The 16,953-nt window shown below is 35.2% G+C and overlaps 1 non-coding gene across 1 annotated transcript; it reads right to left on the reverse strand.

Annotated features, from left to right (window-relative positions):
- Positions 1 to 14,659: 14,659 nt before the first annotated feature.
- Positions 14,660 to 14,766, reverse strand: LOC121218018 (small nucleolar RNA R71). The gene has a single exon (XR_005914290.1). It is a non-coding gene; the product is annotated as a small nucleolar RNA R71 (small nucleolar RNA).
- Positions 14,767 to 16,953: the final 2,187 nt, after the last annotated feature.

A 16,953-nucleotide genomic window follows, 5' to 3' on the forward strand; every position in this document is an offset into this window, starting at 1 on the left:
CGCAAATCAACATAATCTCATGTTGAAATAAGAAGTTTAGTTCTCATAAGTAATGGTTTAGATATTAATCAGATATATTCAATCAATAATTTCTCTAAATCATTATGCGCATAAATAACAAACTGATACAAAAAAAATTCAAACTAAATCAAGAAAAGAATGAGATATAAACTCATCAGTATTAGCAAGATGAATTATCTTAATTGCATGATTTGAAATGAATTATTTAAACAAGCAATCTTGCAAACGATAGGTTGCAAGTTGATAACACATACGTGTTTATTTTGTAGATGCATCTATCAGAATCATATAATATCAAAACTATCCACATGGTGGAAGAATGTGCCCATATTCATTTCAGAAATGCAATACATTAAATTTCAACTTTAGCTAGTGGGTTTCTAATAATCAATTTTCATTTAAAACAAACAAAAAATGAGAATTATTTAAATTAAAGAATCTTTTGGTTCTTTAATGAATGCCCATGTGAATTCTTAATTAATTTTCGCGTCATTATGATCCAGGATGGTCTAACTGGTCACGCCAAGTAGTAAAGACATTTGTATCAATAAACTTCTGGTTTACTTTAACATGCATTTCAATTGTACTAATAATGTCAATATAAATTGTGACAAATTAATGATTTTACTGTCATTCCTTTTACTTTGTATCTACATATAGGTACTATTATGACATTTACTACTGGAAATGCCTAAATCAATGTGAAGTCTATAATGTCACTAATCAATAAAATAAATATAAATTCCAAACAATTAAATGCAATATTCGTTTCAAGGAATATAACAAAATCCTTTTCCACGTAATTTTAATTGAGAACTTATTTTGAATACTATAGAGTTATACTTACAGTTTAAAAAAAACTTGTAACTTCAAGTGCATCTAACCATAACGAGCTTAAGATAGAATTACCATATTCTATTGCTCATAAATAGATCTTTCACAGTCAAATATTTTCCTTTCAATCTCTTAATGGGGATGATGACAAAAGAAGATCACAAAAATACTCACGGTCAATTCAATTTAACAACAAGACTAATCAATAATTCAATTCTCTTTTGATTCATATGAAATATAATCTTTTTCTCATTCACAATCTCAATATGAGATCCATTATGAATATATTTTAAAACCGATGGATTAACCATCACAATATATTAATATATTAGCTATTTTGGAGCTTTTGACTAATTTTGTATTACCAAATATTGGAATAATATTGGTTTTTATTTTCTTTTATACTTGTGTTTACTTTGGGGGAATGCAATAGATTTACTAGTGTCACGAGACTAGATCTTTCGTCTCGTGATCCGTACGGCCTTAGGTGATCTGTTCGTTCTAAACTCACCTAAGTCAGTCTTAACACCACAAATGAGGATTCCTTTAGAATTCCTCCAAGGCACCAATTTGTATAGCGAAAGCAATTATGTCAAAAGAAGCCATAAAAGAGCAACAAAAAGCCACAGAAAAGAACGCATGAGAGGTGTTTTAGTAAATGCTCTTAACATTCTATTACTCTCAAAGAATAATGAAACAATTGATGAATGAAGTGAAGTGAATACAAAAGAGGGGGAGGTTCTCTATTTATAGTTGAGCTCCCCCAAAATCAACGGTCTAGATCAAGTTACATCGACGAATAAGATTAACCTATCCTTAAATCATGAGATTTTACAAGATAAACAGAACCAAACCAAATCTAATTTTTACAAGATATGATTCCTATTTTGGGCTATATATTCATCATTGGGCCATCCAGGCTTCAATCTAATAGTCTTCCCTAATAGTTCTTGGAATTGGGCCAGTTCTCGTTGGTTAAATGATCCTCATCTAATCGATAGACCTCTATGGAGTGCATCTTGTGCCATGGTCACAAGGTTTGCACTTTGGCTCGTAACATTCTCCCCCACCCATTCTCGTAATGCCCTTGTTGTGCCTTCGGAATGGCATTGACTTGATTCGCCTTTGAACTCTCTCGTCGCCTTGGCTTCTTCTCGACTTGTCTTGTAATCGGGTTATCCCTTCCTTCGAAACTTTTTCCTCGGCTTTCGTTGCCTCTTAACTTGAACCGTTGCAGTCGTTGGTACATCTTGTTAGCAAGAAATCTTCACTTTATCTTGCCCCAATTTTGACTTGTTCTCATTGGAATCCCTTTAATTCTCACGTCTTAGCTTCGTGCCGCCCATAGTCCCTCAGCTTCATTGCTTAAGAACTTTGAAAGGGCCCTTAAAATCTTGCTAAGCCAACATGTTAGAATTCAAAACACTATCAAAGTGTTCGCAATGCACCTTACTCGCAGCATTTACTCGTCTCGACTATTTTTGCATCGCTCATTTTTCCTTAAAACCCGATGCACAACCCATCTTTCTCAAAGGAGTCAACTCCACAGTTGACTCTATAGGCCACCTTTGTCCCCTTTGATGACAAACTTCTTTAGACACTTTCGTAACCTATGCATACCATGATATAAGAAGCACTCTACTGGCTTCTTCTTGTTTTCGACCTCCTTGGATTCGATACCCCTTGCGCTCGAACCAAGTCTCAAGGCCTTACCTACCGACTTCTCTTTCTTAGAAAGCGCGGATTTTTTCAAAAATTTCTTCAGCATATGTGGACCACCGCAAAGAAAACATTTTAACTTGTCCCTCTTTTTCTTGGGTTTCTTCTACCCAACTCGTGGTTTTCCATTACCACTACTATCACCGTTGCCATTGCCATCATCATCTTCCTTATGATCCTTTTTACATACGCCCCTTTCCTCATACTTGGAAGACTTAAGCTTGTCTTTCCCTAGATCAAGCTTGACCACGGACTCCGCTACCGTCATGGCTTCCGACAGCTCTTGGACACCTTTTTGTTCCATTTCTTGTTTGACCCATGACTTCAATCCATTCTTGAAAGCAAGTAATACCTCTTTCTCGGTCACATAAAATCTGGAGCATGAATTTCTTGAACTCTCGAACATACTCCTCCACTGTGCCCCATTGCGTTAGCCATCTTAAATTTGCTCTAGCTTCTTTCTCGGTAAATTTTGGGTAAAACTGTCCCTTCAGCTTACATTAGAACTCTTGCCATGTCCCAATCTCACTTCGTCTTTTATCTATAGACCTGCATCGCCACCATAAAAGCGCAATATTGGTAAGAAACATTGAAGTAGTATTTACCTTAACTGCATCATCTATGATGCCTTTGGCACGGAAGTAGTTTTCTGTTCTCCATAAGAAATTGTCCACATCATATGCAGACCTTGTCTCTGTAAACTTTTTCGGCTTCAGGATAAACTTGCAATTGAGTGCTACACTTGACACTCCATTCCCCACAATTACTTGACATAAGGCAAGCTCTCCATCGAGCTCTTCTATTCTTATGTTCAAAGCCTTTGTCGTGACCATTGTTTCCTCCTTCAAAGCCATCACCATGGCCTCAAGAGTATCATTCCTCTCCGTTAACTTATCCCTGTATGAATTTAACAAATTGTTTACCTTATTCATAGTAGATTTGAGAGACTTGGTTACATATTCTCTAGAATACTCCATCCAGTCGTCTATGCAATCCTTTACGTCTTCCAAGGATTCCTCGAGTTTATCCACACGTTCTTCTACAACTGATAATAAATCTTCCGAAAAGATTAGTTTTCTGGCCCCCTCATGATAAACTTCTTCTTTTGACATCCCAACGGTGTCGTCACAACCAATAGCTCTAATACCACTTGTCACGGGGTTAGATCTTTCGTCTCGCAATCCGTGCGGCCTTAGGCGATCCGTTTATTCCAAACTCGCCTAAGTCAACCTTAACACTACAAGTGAGGATTCTTTTAGAATTCTTTCCAGGCACCAATTTGTATAGCAGGAGCAATTATGCCAAAAGAAGCCACAAAAGAATAATAGAAATCCATAAAAGAACAACCGAAAGCCATATAAAAGAACGTACGAGAGGTGTTTGAGTAAATGCTCTCAATATTCTATTAGTATCAAAGAATAATGAAACAATGAATGAATAAAGTAAAGTGAATACAAATGAGGGGGAGGCTCTCTATTTATTGTTGAGCTCCTCCAAAACTGACGGCCTAGATTAAGTTACATTGACGGGCAAGATTAACTTATCCTTAAATCATGAGATTTTACAATATATACAGAATCAAATCAAATCAAATCTTTACAAGATATGATTCCTATCTTGGGCCATATATTCATCATTGGGCCACCCTAGCATCAATCTGACAGGCTTTCCCAACAATTCTTGGAAACAGGCAGTTCTCAAGGGCTAAATGATTCCTATCTAATCGATTTTTTATTTCATAATCACCATCGCAAACTTGTGTGAATTTCAAATAAAAAATATATCTATTCATGTTTTCATGGTTAGTCTCCAATTATAATAAACATGATATAATAAATAAATCATAGTAAAATATACTTGAAGATTTGAGTGGTTAAAGACTTTAATGATTGCCCATAGTGCGCAGGACTCAATTGAAGATTGAAATTACAATAGCTCTAAAAGGCAATTGACAACAACTTGAGCAATAGATTTGGAGTGACCTTATTATAAACTAAAAGAGAATCGTGCAGATAACGTGTTATAAAATAAATGACAGAGAATAAAGAACAAAGAGAATGGGAGAGCAAAGAGAGAGCTCATTTTATTGATCAATCAAAATATTTACAAAGCTTCTCCAAAGTCTCTATTGAGTATAGAGCTTATGTAAGTGCATATGTACAGTTCGAGGGAAAGAACTTACAAACCATTTTGATAAGGATAGCAGACCAAGATCTTATTCAAGTTATTCGACTCAAGAAAGATTTAGATGTGACCTGAAATAAGAAGCAAAACATATTTAGAAAACAAGAATCACTTGCAGGTTGATTAAGATCACCAAAAGGTGTACGCAAACAAAAGGAGGAGAGAGATATCTTATGAAGTTGGTGACAAACTGTTAAGTTTCACATTGGAAAAAGATTATCTGTTTTGGATTAAAGGGGAAACTTAGCCTGAGGTTCATTGGACCTTATGAAATTTTGGAGCATATGGGGCTAGTAGCATATCGTTTAGCCCTTCCAACAGAACTATTGATGTTCACAAAACTAACTAAAAATTTGACTAAGGCAAGTGTACCTATCAATTAATAGTTTAACTATGATGAACAAAGATATCGTTCTCATGATGATTACAAGTACTAGTAATTACCATCTATTTAACCGAATAATTTGAGTGATTAATTAAAACTAAAATTAGTTAATTTCATTAACTAATGAACACGTCAATGAAAAAATCATGAAAATAATCGAATAGCAACCAAGAAATGAAACAATACCCAAGAAAGAATCCACCTAGATTTCATCTGTCATTATCAATCTAAATTGTGCAATTTCTTTACTTAACACCTTAATCCATAGAAATCACTAAATCTGTCATTAATTGAAATTTCTTTCTAATTAAAACCCCTATTATCACATTATCTCATTTTATGGATTCCGCTATTAGATTTGACTCTAATGTGGTAGATTTATGTCACTATTTTTAGAGTTGCATGCTGTAACAGCCCGTTTTCAGTGAAATCAGAACAATGGTTTCGGGACCACAAATTCGAGTTTGTAAGAAAAATTATTTTAAAATTATTTTATGGTCTACCGTAAGATAGGAATATCGTATAAAAATTTCGTTAAGAAAATTTTATCGATTTTATGTTTAATTAGATGGAAAGGACCAAATTGCATAAAATGAAAAAGTTGAATTCTAGTAGCTATAAGTATCAAATAGTTATGGAATTCAAAATTTGAGGTCCTTATATTACAAATAGACCATTAAGAAGAGTTAGTAGATAAGTATGATTAGTCATCAATGGAAAATTAGAAAAGGAAAATGACTAAATTGGAAAGTGGAAATAATAAAAGATGATAAATAATTAAATAACAAAATATCATCTTTTTCATCATCTTTCCCAAATTATTTTACATGGAAACCCTAATTAGAAGATCTTGAAGATAGACAAGCTTATTTTGCTCAATTAGGTGAGTATTCAAGTCCCGTTTTTAATGATTTTTATGTTTTTGAGATTGTAATAGCTTAATTTAGCTATCTCAGGGAGTAATTTGTAAAGTTATTAAAGTAATAGGGTTTTTCCATGGATGAGTGTGTATGAATTATGAAGTTTTATGGTATAAAATGAAAGGTTGTTGATAGATAAACAACTTTTGTAAAGGGAATTTTGATGAAATTATGATTTAGGGACTAAATTGAAAAGTTGTAAAATTCATGGAAAAATTCTAAATTTTATGAAATACATGGGCTGCTACTGTTACATGTAAAAATCGAGCATGCTTGGAATAAGAATTATATTACATGAATTTCATTTTCCAAGCCTAGGGATGAAATTAGAATTAATTAAAAGTATAGGGGCAAAATGGTAATTTTTCCTAAGATGTAAATTGGATTGAATTGAATATTAATTGTATTAAATTGATGTTAAATTTTCTCAATTAGATCTGGATAGACCAAATACGAAATTGGATCGAGGAAAAGAAAAAGTTTCGGATTAGTAGATTACAATTCACGAACACTTGTCAAGGTAAGTTCGTGTGACTAAATTGTATGTTTATATATTTAAATTTAATGTTATGTTTATGAAATTTATAATTTCAATATATAAGTATCGATCACATATCCGAAGATATTGGATAAGTACCAAGTCCTATTTGAACCTAAAAAATTCGATGGATACAAATGACATTGTCATTAAGGGTTCCTGGATTGGTTGTGGTCCTGCATGTGTTGCGGACAAACCACAGCTCTTATGAGCGTCCTGATACTTGGCTCTCACGAGCTTTCCGTTATTTAGCTCTTATAAGCATCCTGATATATGGCTCTCATGAGCTTCCTAATTAATGGCTCTCTAGAGCTTCTCGATATGGCTCGTTTGAACTTCCCGATATATAGCTATCTAGAGCTTCCTGATTAATGGCTCTTCGAAGCTACCTATTATTGGCTCGCATAAGCTTTCTGAATATGAATCTTATGAGCTTCCTGTTATACAGGCCGGATAAGCTTCCCGTTACATGACTCACATGAGCTTTCCATTAATAGCTCTTTAGAGCATCTCGATCAGTTGTGATCTTACATGTGTGGTGGACACACCACAGCTCTTATGAGCTCTCCATTATATGGCTCTTCGTGAGCTTCCCGATTAAAGGCTCTTTGTGAGCTTCCTGATTAATGGCTCTTTAGAGCTTTCTGCTATGGCTCACTTGAACTTCCCGATATATGGCTATCCAGAGCTTCTTGATTAGTAGCTCTTCGGAGCTACATGTTATTGGCTTGCATGAGCTTCCTGAAGATGGCTTTTATGAGTTTCCTATTATACAGCCTGGATAAGCTTCCTGTTACATAGCTCACATAAGCTTCCCGTTATATGACTCGAGAAAGGGCTTCCCAATTATGTGCTTTAATGAACACTCACGAATATGAATTAACGAATTTTAAATTTGTACACTTCATGTGTACTACCTGTGTATCCATAAAATTTTCAAATAAATTCAACGGACAAGTTTCGATATGGAATAATCTGAGCTTGAGATGAATTGTTATGAGAATGTATATGTTATATGAATATGTGAAGTGGAAAAATATATGTATATGGAAATTGTTACATAATGAGCTCATTTTTGTTTCTTAATATGCACATGAATTACATGACTAACATGTTTCTTGAGATTATACGTGTTTAGACGAATTATCAAATTTCTTTGGATGAATTTTGCATGCTTACTGTAAATGTAAATGAATGGTAAGTTAATTTCTCGTTATACAAACTTATTAAGCATAATACGCTTACCCTGTATTATTTTTTCTGTTTTATAGTAACTTAAAAGCTCGAAGTGGTTGGAAGCTTGTTGAAGCATCATCACACTATCCTTCGACTCATTTTGGTATATGTAACGAACTAAATTTTGGTATAATGACATGTATAGGTTCAATTGGGTCATTGATGGCAAATATGTGTTTTGGTTATAAATAGCCATTGGAATGGCTTAAGTCGGACATAATTTTGTTATGTATAAATATGTGTGACTTCTTCATGTTTATTGTGTTTGATGTGGTTGAGTGATGGATAAGTTATAAGCATATTGATGTATGAGATGAGATAGTATAGTTGGTATATGACATGTTTATGAATTGGTTTTGGTTTAGTTTAAATGTCTTGGATTGGTTTTTGAATGTGTTAAAATGTTAATGTAGGTAAAAGACTAAATGGGTGGGAAATAAGGCTTTGAAATAGCCTTATTTTGTCCACACGGGTAGACACTCGGACGTGTGTCTCAGCCGTGTGTGACATACAACCTAGCATATAGGCGTGTGTTTTGGCCATGTGTAACGCCCTAAAATTTTTATTTTTGTTCTTGCGAAGGTGTGACACAACTGTGTATCTGCTTCAGTGGTTAAGTGTTCTAGGTGTGTGAGAGATCCCAATTTTAGGCCAAGACTTGGGCAAATTTTGGTCAGTAGGCTTTTAAGTAAAAGTTGACAAATAATTAACAAAATGGGCCTGCTGGTTTGGTGGATAAGTGGAGTGTTGGTGTGAAGGAGGTCCTGTGTTCAATTCTCTGTGATGGCATGGAGACAATATTTTTTCTCCAATTTCAGCTAAGAGTTGTGTTGGGGCAAAATTCTGAGTAGTTGTGTTTTAGTGGGTTAATAGGGAGTGATTTTAGGAGATAATGGGGGAGAGGTTATCAGAAAATAACCTAATTATCTTTTTGTTATAGAAAAAAAAGTAGAGTTTTGATTTTCTCTCCAATTACCCAAACATTTTTTGATGTTTTCCTCTTTTTTTCCCTCCTCTGCCGATTCTTTTCCCTAGTTGCTGTCGAAATTTCCATTATTTTTTTCGTTCCATTTCTTTCTTTATTTTCTAATTGATTTGGTTGTTCATCGTTGGTTGCGTGTGTTCGGTAAGTAACAGTTTTGTCTATTGTTAATCGTTCTTGGTTAATCTCTGAAAGGGGGATTCCTTTTTGGGGTTCAGGAGTTAATGAAGAGGCTGGTGGTTTTTAATCGACACTGTGATTGTGCGAATTCGTGGTTACTCAAGTGAGGTAAGGGTTTTGTTAGGTTTTTAGTCGAGTTCCTTCCAAAATTGGTTGATTAAAAACGAATTAAGTGATTAATCTGGAGATTTGTTGGTCGATTTTTAGGTTCTGTAGGCTTAGGAGTGCTTATGCATCAAAAACAATACCAAGTGTGTACCCAAAATGCAGAAAATGGGATTTGGCGAAAAGCCGAAATTACTTGTTGTCAAGAAATAAGAGAAATAAGAGAAAATGATGCAAAAAATTGTACAAAAAGGAAATAAGGGTGTTATAAACTTGGAAATCAACATTTTGCACTAAAATAGTTTTGGATAGCAGCAATAGTCTAATTTAAAAAATCATCAAAAATAGTGGAAATTGAGTTAAAGGTTGAATAAAATACGAAATTAAATTTTATTGAGTCTAGTTTTTCAGAGAAAAAACAGTGTAAGCAATGAAAGTGTAAGTAATGAGATATAATGAATTTTGTGAGACAGTGTTAGAATTGGTTCGGGTTCCTCTGTTCTGACTTTGAAAAAATCATAGAAAATTGTCAAAAATAATTAGTGGCTTAAATTTATATGTTGAAATCGTTAACGAGTCTATTTTCAAGAGAAACAAATGGAAACATCATCCGAATTTCGTACTAAGAGAAATAATTTTTAGTAAGGAAAGGTTGAAGTTGTCAAACAATAGAATCGGGATAGATTTGAAGATTTTATTGTACTTATTTGATAAACTATAAGATCTGAAAATTTTATGGTAGAAAGGTATTTGAGTCTAGTTTCGAAAATATCAAGCGGTTCTTAATTTGGAATTCTGTAGCTCAAGGTATAAATAATTTAGGGACAATGACTCAAGTAGACAGTTTTCAATGAACATATAAGTAAATAGTGAAAACATATATGAATATTTAGCTAGCATGGGTTACATTAAGAATAGATCACATGGCCAATGCCAATTTGGGCTGAGTGGGCCGCATGGGCACACACGGACGTCTGAGCCCATTTTTACCGGAATGTTTCTAAGGTTGCATGGGTCGCCCAAGTCGACTGTGAACCTACTGTAAGGTCGGTAAGCGCTACTTAAACCCCTAAATGTGTGAAATTGACTGATTGATATCTGTACCGAGAATGTTAATATCTAAACCGAATATATGTACTAAAATTGCATAATAGCATATCATCCATTGTATGTTGCATTGCATTGGGTTAGGGGTTGTTATTTGGAGGAAGTGTACTGAAAGGCTTTAAGCCTAATTTACTGGCAGCTCAGCTGCAAACTACTGTTTTGTGCCACATTCAGTACTACTTAGAGTGTAGGGATGAGTGGGTTGATTATATCTCTACATGAAGTGTAGGGTTGGACGGAGATGGTGTGTAGAGGTTGGATGAGTAGGATTTTGCTACCGCATAACTGTTACTGCTATTGATACTGTGATGGGCTAAGGCCCTACTGCATTTTTGACACTGTACTGAGATAGGCTAAGGCCTAAACTGTCACTGATACTGAAGAGGGCTTAGACCCACGACTGCTCAACTGTGCACTGTGAGTACTAATTGTTTGTTTGTTTCTGCGGGATTACACACTGAGTTTACGTAAACTCACCCTTTTTGTTTAATGTACACAGGTAATCCCCAGACTTAGACGGATCGGTGCGACGGAGGACACAACGGTGACCACAGAAATTTTTGGACTTCATGGTTTTCAATTTACGTTTTATGATTTAATTATTATTGATTATTTAGGTTGTAATTTAAGGACCCTCTGGGATTTTGGTTTTAAATTTTGAGTTTTTATTTATTTATTTTACTTTATGGATTTATACCTGCTGGTCGTAGGAAATTCGATTTTCAAAAAGTTAAAGTAGTTTCTAAACGCATGATCATTTAGACTGTTTTATTAAAGCTTCCGCAACGAGGGATGTTTCAAAACAAATGTTTTAAATGAATAAAGACAACTTCGTATGTTCTAACAAAGGTTTACTAAAGATAATAACATGGAATGTTTTCAATGTAACAACGAGGTTCAAAAACACTGTCATGTGACATTACTAGATACGGCCATAACGTCTAGACTTGGTTTGGGGTGTTACATTTAGTGGATTATGGGTTTTAAATTCTGTTTTTGAAAAATTGGTTTTTAAATGAGTTGAAATATTTCTACTGGGTATGTGGTGCACCAAGTCTGCGGCTCTGATCCTATAAGTGTTCTGAAATAGATACATGCTATGATATTCTAAAACTGATATATGTTATGATATTCTGAAACTACTGTAGGTAGTATACTGTGAAAACACTCTAAACGGTGTATATTGAGACTGTAGCAAAACTGATAGAGACTGCGATTTACGAAAATCACTCTAAATTACTGAAACTGTTAACATAAAACATCTGCTAGTAAATATTGAAACTGAAACTGAAACTGAAACTGATGCATAAAAATTCGTAATACAGATAAATCTAAATAGACATGAGCACACGAGGTATTCGTGGACGTTGTACTCAAGGCCGAGGTAGAGGCCGTGGGGGGTTCGATCTAAGTCCTCTTTCCTGGGTAATATACCAAATTTGGACACGAGTGAGACACCAGTGTCACCTGCTACTGAGACTGAGTCTCTTGATTGCATGGCTGGAGACGATGCATTGTCCCAGGCTATGTTGAGGATATTGGAGAGGGTCGTTGGACCTAAAACTAGATCTGAGGGCCGTGGGCCGGTTACGAAATAATTCCGGTTCAATAGATCTGAGCTCTTCAGGGGTGTCACTAGGGTTGCCCCTAATGTGGCCGAGTACTGGATTGAGGCCACGGAGAGGATCATGGATGACCTGGATTGCACCTTCGAGCAGAAATTAAAGGGTGCAGTCTCGCTGCTCCATGATGAGGCTTATCAGTGGTGGCTTACTGTTAGGGAGAGCACTCAGCCCAAATGTTGGACCTGGGGGTTCTTTAAGACTGCCTTACAGGGGAAGTATGTGGGAGCTAGTTATGTGGACGCCTGGAAATACAGAAATTTACACATTTTTACATACCCCTTTTAACTTAAAATCATACAGTTTCGATAAAATTTTTGTCAAAAAAATAATTACTTTTTACAAAATAATTAAAGTGAACATAAAATATGAAAATGTTGAATTTTAGTTAATTTTATAATTAATTTTGATGAATTTTGGTTATTTTCGATAGATTTGCACAAAGGGCGAAAAATGGCTCGGCAGACACTGCTAGAAGCGTAAAATTGAGAAGCAATTTGAAGTATCGAGGCAAACTAAATTTCAGCCTAAGACGATCTAAAATCATATGTATTAATTTATAATATAATTAATTTTAATTTATATCCAATTTAATTTGGGTTAATAAATTATTATTAATTAATTATGAAAAAGTGGTCTAGTTGAACTGAACCGAGTGAACCGAACCGACCAAGAAATGGACAGACCAAAAACCGTCCCAAGACCTGACCCAAATCAACTTCTTAGCTGATTATTTAAGCTTGGAAAGAGGCCCTTGAAGACTTGTTGAAGTTGCATTCAAACCCCTCCACAATTAGGGGCTTTATAGATTTGCCCCAAGCCTAAATTAGCAAAGTTGAAACTATCAACCTTGCCACATGTGTGGCCGGCCAAGGGAGGGATCTTTGGCTGATAATTTTAACTATTTTTAGCATCCCTCCTCAGCTATAAAACCCCCTTAGGCTGGTCATTTGAAAAACACACCTCAAGCATTCACATCTTTCCTTTCTTTTCTCCACTTTCTCTCTTCTTTTCCATTCCAAAATTCCCTTAATCTCTTGCCGATTTCTCCTCTTGGGAAAGGGGCATTCATCAGCTATTTGAAGTAGCAATTAATTGTTCATAGCAGCCTTGGTCGACGAGGACAACGAAGAAGGAAGAACGAAGCAACTAGTCAAACCATGGAAAAACACCGGATTTGATTCTTGTTCCCTATCTTTTTAATTTTTGTTGTTGTTATGCTGAACATATCTATGAATATTTATGTTGTTGGAATGGTCAATTTAATCAATTTAGCTTTAATTTAATTCATGTTAGGTTTATTGCATTTCGTTTATTAAAATTATTAAAATTGTGTTATGTTGTTATAGGCCTCGGTAAGATGCTTGATTAAGTAAAATCACGACTGAGTTATTCTTTCATTACAATTGTTAGGTAACTAATGAATTAATTATTTAAATGGATTGAAATTGTAATGAATAGACACAGTACTTAATCAGTGCATGTTTAATCATCTAAGGTAGCTGAGGGTTGGATTAGCAACGGTATATGACGATACTTTTGCCTTGCATAACTTGCAAGATTATTGTGATTAAACTGTTTCAAGGTAAGGATACTTTGTTACCTCACATAGTCTTTTATGTGCTTATTAAATCGAGTTAATTGTTTGAATTGACGTAGGGATATGTGCAAGAGAATATTTTGATTTAATAAGTATGTATATGCAATAACATATTTGCCTATTAAGATTTGTTTAATCGGTTGAATTGACATAGGGATATAGTCAAGAGATAAATGGATTTTGGTTGGTGAGTATGTTCATAGGTTAGCAAATTACCGAGTTGCTGTGAACTTATTCGTAACAATATAAACATGAGTTTAATAATTCTAAGTTAAGAAATGTAATTAATCTAACACAATTATGTCATCTTGATTAAAATCGTATTTTGAAATCGTGCATTTGAGATTTATTTATTTAGTTTACTTAGTTTAAAATATTAGTTTTTAATCACCCTCTTCAAACAAAATATTTTTCGTGACAAAAGTGTTTTAAATAGCATGCATAAATAATTCTTTTCACAGTCCCTGTGGGTACGATAACTCAACATTTACTTGTCACTTTATTACTTGTTGCAATTGTGTACACTTGCACATTTCCGCCGTTCCAAGTTTTTGTCGCCGTTGCTGGGGGTTGTGTTTTAAAAAAGTCATTATTTTTGAAGTTGTTAGTTTTGCATTTTGGTTTATTTTTTTGTTCAAATTTTAACTTAGTTAATTTTTCTGTGATTATTTCAGGTGTTTATGAGTATTGACCGAATCATCGATTTACTAGTTGTAGACCCTGAGATTGAACGAGCTTTTCGATAGCGAAGAAGACAAACAAGTCAGAGAAGGACTGAAGAGATGAACTTCGAAAATCTAGATCAAGGAAACGGAGCAAACCTTGCTCAAAATCCTATCTTTATTGCTGATGATAAGGATAGAGCTTTTAGACAGTATGCCGTGCCAGTATTTCATGATCTTAATCTGAGTATTAGAAGACCCGAAATTGAGGCACAACAGTTCGAGTTGAAGCCAATCATGTTCTAGATGCTTCAGACAGTGGGCCAATTCAGTGGAATGCCTACCGAAGATCCTTACCTACACTTAAAACTGTTTGTGGAGGTGAGTGATTCTTTCAAGTTAGTCGGAGTACCCGAAGGTGCATTTCGATTGAAGCTGTTCCCATATTTACTAAGGGACAGAGCTCGAGCTTGGTTGAACTCATTACCACCAAACTCAATTTCAACATGGCAAGAGTTAGTAGAAAAATTCCTTATGAAGTATTTCCCACCTATTAAGAATGCTAAGTTGAGGAACGAGATCACTACTTTCCAATGAATGGATGATGAGTCATAGTATGAGGCATGGGAAAGGTACAAAGAATTATTACGGAAGTTCCTTCATCATGGAATCCAACATTGCATACAACTTGAGACATTTTATAATGGTCTCAATGCTCACACGAGGATGGTAGTGGATGCTTCTGCTAATGGTGCTCTCCTTTCTAAGTCTTATAATGAGGCTTATGAAATCATGGAGAGTATTACCAGCAACAATTAACAATGGCCACCCAATCGAGCAGCGTAAGGAAAATGAGTCGTTGGAATACATAAAGTAGACGCTCTTACTTCACTCTCATCTCAAGTGTCATCAATATCCTCAATGTTAAAAAATCTTACTACTAAGGAGTGTAATAGTTTTGCAGCACAGCCACTGAATCAATTTGAAAATGTAGCCTGTGTTTATTGTGGGGAAGGACATTTGTTCGAAGAATGTCCATCGAACCCAGAATCTATGTATTACATGGGTAACCAGAACCAAAATCAAGGAAGGCAAGGGTTGCAATCCAATTTCTATAACCCATCATGGTGAAACCACTCGAATTTTTCCTAGAGTAACTAAGGGGTAGGAACCGGTAACAATTATGTCCAACCTAGATCGACCCAGCCACCTAGTTTTTCTCAACAAGCTCAGAAACCAACCCAAGTTGAACCATCCAATAGCCTATAGAATCTATTGAAGGCATACTTGGCGAAAAATGATGCCTCTCTAAGGAATTTGGAGAATCAAGTGGGCCAGCTTGCAACTAAACTCAAAAACCGACCACAAGGTGCTTTACCTAGTGAAGGCTATCCTGTCTAAAAAATGAAGACTTGGAGAATTTGAGACGGTAGCCCTAACGAAGGAATACAGTGCATATCTTCAAGACAAACTACCTCCAAAATTGAAAGATCCTGGATGTTTTACCATACCTTACAATATTGGAGCAATATATTATGGTAAGGCACTATGTGACTTGGGTGCGAGTATCAACTTGATGCCCATGTTAATATTTAGGAAGTTGGGGATAGGTGAAGTTAGACCTACTACAGTTACACTTCAATTAGCAGATCGATCCTTAGCACATCTAGAAGGAAAAATCGAGGACGTATTGGTAAGTGTAAACAAATTTATCCTTCATGCTAACTTTGTGATTCTAGACTTTGAAGTAGAAAAAAAGGTGCTAATCATCCTAGGAAGACCATTTTTAGCAACCGGAAGGACCCTTATTGATGCGCAGAAGGGCGAGCTTACTATGCATGTTCAAGATGATCAGGTAACATTTAACGTTTTTAAGTCCATGCGATTTCCTGACACAATTGATGATTGTTCTGCAGTGTCTGATTTAAAGGATTTAATCATGGAGAAGGAACTCAATTATGTTGAGGACCCATTGGAACAAATTTTGACATCAAATCCTCCAAATGAGGAAGAGGAGGATGAATACTTAGCTTTGTTAGAATCTAATCAAAGGGGATTTAATCTGCAATCCCGCTTTGAATATTTGGAGTTGGAGAAAAGGGATTATGGCCAACCAAAAGCGTCAATCGAGGAGCCACCTAAATTAGAATTGAAGGTAATTCCCTCACATTTGAAATATGTTTATTTATGTAACTCTTCTACTCTTCCTGTGATTGTTTCAGTAGAATTAACTACTGAACAAGAAGAGAAACTCATCCTGGTGTTGAAACAATTCAAGAAGGCTATCAAATGGACCATAGCCGATATTCACGGAATTAGTCCATCTGTATGCATGCACAAGATTATCTTAGAAGATGAGGAAAAAGGGACGATTGATGGATAATGAATACTGAACCCCATCATGAAGGACGTAGTCAAGAAAGAAATTATCAAGTGGTTAGATGCGGGTATAATTTACCCCATCTCAGATAGTTCATGGGTAAGTCTAGTCAAGTGCATGCCAAAAAAGGAGGTATCACGGTTATTGAAAATGAGAATAATGAGTTGATATTGACTAGAACGATTACGGGTGATACAAACTTGCCTCGGTGATGATTCAGGTCGTTTAGATTGCCTAATCATAAAATGAAAAAGTCCCGTTCAATTTGGAGTTTGATGGAATTTGGCTAAGTATAGGCTTTAAACAAAAGGTTTCGAATAGGTATAAAGGGTGAAAGTCATAAAGTTTGGTCTAACAAACAAACAAGTGATTTCGAAAGAGGTTAAGTTAGATGGAAAAAATAGGTTTAAGTATGGAATTCGGCAAAATAATGAAAATTGTTATGGAAATGGATGATGAAATTTTGGTGGACAAGTAA

The sequence above is a fragment of the Gossypium hirsutum genome, chromosome D05, assembly GCF_007990345.1.
Source record: "Gossypium hirsutum isolate 1008001.06 chromosome D05, Gossypium_hirsutum_v2.1, whole genome shotgun sequence".
Taxonomy (NCBI): domain Eukaryota; kingdom Viridiplantae; phylum Streptophyta; class Magnoliopsida; order Malvales; family Malvaceae; genus Gossypium; species Gossypium hirsutum.